This window comes from Lactuca sativa, chromosome 5 (assembly GCF_002870075.4).
Source record: "Lactuca sativa cultivar Salinas chromosome 5, Lsat_Salinas_v11, whole genome shotgun sequence".
In the NCBI taxonomy this organism is placed as follows: Eukaryota; Viridiplantae; Streptophyta; class Magnoliopsida; order Asterales; family Asteraceae; genus Lactuca; species Lactuca sativa.
Window position 1 is genome coordinate 253,342,050 of NC_056627.2, and position 4,520 is coordinate 253,346,569.

Below are 4,520 nucleotides of genomic sequence, written 5' to 3' on the forward strand. Positions count from 1 at the left end.
TTTACCACGACGTGGCTGTATCAGCCCACGACGTGGCATATGCCTTGTAACAGCCCGGATTCCCAGGTATTATTCATTTATTTATTTTTGTTAATTGTGAAGAGACTCGGCGAGTTGGAGCCTAGACTCGTCGAGTATGATCGCGGATTTGGACGCGGATTCGCGCCTCGACTCGGCGAGTCCAAGGAATGGACTCGGCGAGTCCGTGCTGTTTAATGAAACCCTAATTTATCGGGTTTGGGGCCTATTTAAAGGGCCTAATGGCCGTCATTTGTGCTCACCAGTCCCCAGAGTGAAACCCTAGTAAGCTTGAGCGTTTGGAGTAAGTTAAGGAGCCATTATTGACCTTGGAGGTGTTATCTAGCAAGGGAAAGGAAGCAAAAGCCAAGGGAGAAACAAGAGGATCAACTTCTTGAAGATTTGAGGGCCAGAACATCAGGTTTGAGGTACCATTTTCGAACCATTCTCTGTTATGTTGAGGTTCATGTTGATTTAGGGCTTATTGAGCCCTTGTTGCTAGATCTAGTGCTTCCTTAGTCCCTTAAGCGAGTTAGGTTCTGGATCTGGACCCTTGGAGGTCCAGAGTGTCCCTTTGTCCAAGCTTTCTATGAATCCATGGAGGTTTTGGATTGGGGTCTTTGTGCTTGAGGTCAAAACACCATTTATGAGTCATTGGGTGTGTTATGAGCGCCAAGACATGAACTTTACGTGATGAATAAGCTTGGAAGGACTGGATCTATGAGTGAGTGAAGCAGATCTGACCTCAGAAGGTCGTTTGGGGTTGTGCATGGAATGCACTCGCCGAGTCCATTTCCAGACTCGACGAGTTGGTGCGGGTTGTTCTGTGATTTCGAACCAGGGTTTGATTAACCAAGTCGAGGGAGTGACTCGGTGAGTCGGAAGGGACTCAGAGGAAACGGGTCCCTGTAGAGACTCGACGAGTCCACGCCAGACTCGGCGAGTTGAGTTGACCGTTGACCGTTGACCGGAGTTGACCAGCATTGACTTGATAGGGTTAGTCAACCTTAGTTGGGAAAGTGTTAATTAGAGATGTATTGTGTTATAGGAGGACTTTAGCTCGGGAGATCGAGCACTAGTGATTTCAGGGATTTGCGAGCTATCGAGATACGCGAGGTGAGTCTTCTCACTATACTTTACCTTGAGTAGGTAATCAGAGTTATGTGACAGAGTATTTCTATGCTATATGTATGTTATGTGTTGTACTGCATTATTTCTATGTGATTTATGCTGTGCATGTTTATAGAGTTGGAACCGGAAGGTTCACAGAGTTAGAACCAGAGGGTTCACAGAGTAGGGTCCACGGACCCACAGAGTTATAGCCTCGAGTGGCTAATATGTGTTATGCATGGTATTTTAGGGAACTCACTAAGCTTTGTGCTTACAGTGTTAGTGTTGTTTGTTTCAGGTACTGGTGATGACCGTGGGAAGGCGCCGGCTTGATCTGTACACACGCATGGGATTTTATGATATGTGATCTTGGGATTTTTGTATGATATGGATTGGAGTCTTAAAACATTGATGTTTTTTTTACGAAAAATTAAATGAAAATGATTTTATTCTTATGCGAAAAATTATTTTGGAAATTACGGTGTTACAAGCTGGTATCAGAGCCTTGGTTTGAGGGATTCGAGTACACCTTCGGGCGTATTTGAACTCAAACTGAGGATTTGAGAAGTATTTTCAAAAAGAGTAAAAGATTTTTGGAATAACGCAGAGCAGAGTTGTGTGTACGATCAGTCCGTGCCCGAACGGTGATTTCCCAAAATACCCTCATGTTATGTGATATTGATATTGATATGATTTATTTGCATGCTAGAGTAGGCTAGGTATTCCTATTAGGGCTAGAGTGGCCTGATTTGTGATGCCTTAGCCTAGGAAGAGGTGAGCTGCTATGAGATGCTTGAGAGTGAGCAGGTAGCAGCGAGGGGCTTGTGAGAGATCTATTAGAGAGTGTCCTATGCATGATAGAGTACTTGGAAATTAGGATCCGAAGAGGAGGACTTGGGGTGTATTCTGATACGGTGCGGACAGTAGTATTGGGCCCGTACTACTGAAAGCACCGGAGCGGTGTACAGCCCATGTAAGAATCTTTGGAATACCAAGGACCAGGGAGGAATGAGTTGTCGAATGTGAGTATACTCGAATGGGTTCTAATTTATCGTATGTTGTATTTCAGAGGTAGATCATGGTGAGGACACGTTTGATGCCTGAGAGTAGTGGTACCAGTGATGAGGAGATCCGCCGGATTATCCACGAGGAGGTGGTTGCGGCCATCAGGGCAGAGATACCAGAGATGTTTGGGTCTATTAAGACCACGCTGATTGAGACCTTTGACGAGCGTTATGCCGCTCTTTCTGAGGCTGCTGTTGCAGCGGCCACTGCAGCTATTGCTGCCGCGAGGCCACAAGGTGGTGATGCGTTGCTGTTTCGGGAGTTCAACAACACAAAACCACCAGAGTTTGATGGGACCCAGGATCTGGTGGCAGCTATGAGGTGGATTTCTGATATAGAGGGGTGTTTCTTCACTTGCTCATTTCCTAAGCATTTGAAGGTTCGGTTCGCACTGAACCAGCTTCGCTTGGGAGCGAAGGACTGGCGAAAGTTTGTGACGGCACATTTTACGCCTGCTGAGCTTGCGGCAGTGACCTGGGAGAGGTTCACTACCATGTTCCGAGATGAGTACGTTCCCCAGGTGGAGAGGGAGCGTTTGGCCCAGGAGTTTCTGACCCTCAAGCAGGGTACTGAGTCAGTTACGGTGATTACTAGGATGTTCCATGAGAGGGCGATGTTCTGCCCTGAGCACGTGTCTACGGAGCAGGCACGTATGAGATGCTATCTGAGTATCTTGAGGCGGGTCATTCGGGAGTTCGTGGCGAACTCCTCGTATCGGACATTTGCCGAGCTTCAGGCAAATGCCCGGAAGAGGGAGATTGAGCTAGAGACTCAGGCCAGGGAGGAGGCGGAGTCTCAGGGGAGGGATTGGCGATCGGCACAGTCTCAGCCAGCAGCCAAGCGGGCCAAGCCCGCTGATCCCAAACCAGGGATCCAGAAGGGCCGCACTTGTGGGAAGTGTGGCAAGGAGGGGCATATGGCCAAGGACTGCCCCAAGGGGTTTGCGGTGTGTTTTCACTGCAATCAGACCGGACACCGGAAGGCAGAGTGTCCGCAGTTGCGAGGATCATCTCAGGGAGCACCTCAGGGATCTGCCCCTGCCGCCATCAGAGCTACCGAGAGTCGGCCAGTGAAGGCCGAAGCGCCGAGGGCACGAGGGAGAGCTTTTCAGCTGACCGCGGAGGAGGTCCCCGCAGTGCCCGATGTCGTGGTTGGTATGTATTCTTTCATGTATTTATTTTGATGTTGAGATATTATGCTTATGTTATGTTATGCGTAGGTACTTTTCTAGGGAATTCTGTACCTGCCTTGGTGTTATTTGACTCGGGTGCGAGTCGGTCTTTTGTGTCTTTGGCTTTTAGTCAGCATATCAGTGTTAGTCGTGAGGCGTTGAGTCGGCCTCTGAGAGTTTCCATAGCTGATGAAAGGTTGATATATGCCACAGAGGTTCTCCGAGGGTGCGTAGTCGAGATTTTCAGTATCGAGTTCCCGATTGATCTGGTTCCTATTGCGATGGGTGATGTCTGTGTCATTGTGGGATGGATTGGTTGAGCAGATTCGGTGCGATTATCGACTGTGAGCGACAGCTGGTGACCATACGAGACCCTAGTAGGGGAGTTCTTTCGGTGTATGGCGAGGGTACGTGTTCAGGATCAGCGTTTTCTTCGGCCGCTAGAGCGAGGCAATGTCTACAGCAGGGCTGTAAGGGTTTTGTGGCGTATGTGATGGATACGCGGGTGGATTCCGAGAGGCCGAGTTCAGTTGAGGAGGTTCCGGTGGTGCGCGAGTTCCCGGATGTATTTCCCGAGGAGTTGCCGGGTGTGCCTCCTGTGAGGCAGGTGGAGTTCAGTATCGATTTGGTTCCGGGGGCCGCGCCTATCGCCAAGGTGCCTTATCTCCTTGCACCTCCAGAGATGCAAGAGTTATCCTCCCAGCTTCAGGAGCTGCTGGGGAAGGGGTTTATTCGGCCGAGCAGCTCGCCGTGGGGAGCGCCTATCCTGTTCGTCAAGAAGAAGGATGGTTCACACCAGATGTGCATTGATTACCGGGAGTTGAACAAGCTAACGGTCAAGAACCGTTACGCGTTGCCGAGGATCGACGATTTATTCGATCAGTTGCAGGGAGCATCTTGGTTCTCCAAGATCGATTTGAGGTCTGGATATCATCAGGTGAGGGTGCGGGATGAGGACGTCCAGAAGACAGCGTTCAGGATGCGTTATGGGCATTATGAGTTTGTGGTGATGCCTTTTGGGCTCACCAATGCCCCGACAGTGTTCATGGATCTCATGAACCGAGTGTGTAGGCCGATGCTGGATCGGTCAGTGATTGTGTTTATCGACGACATTCTGGTATATTCGAGATCTAGAGAGCAGCATGAGGAGCATTTG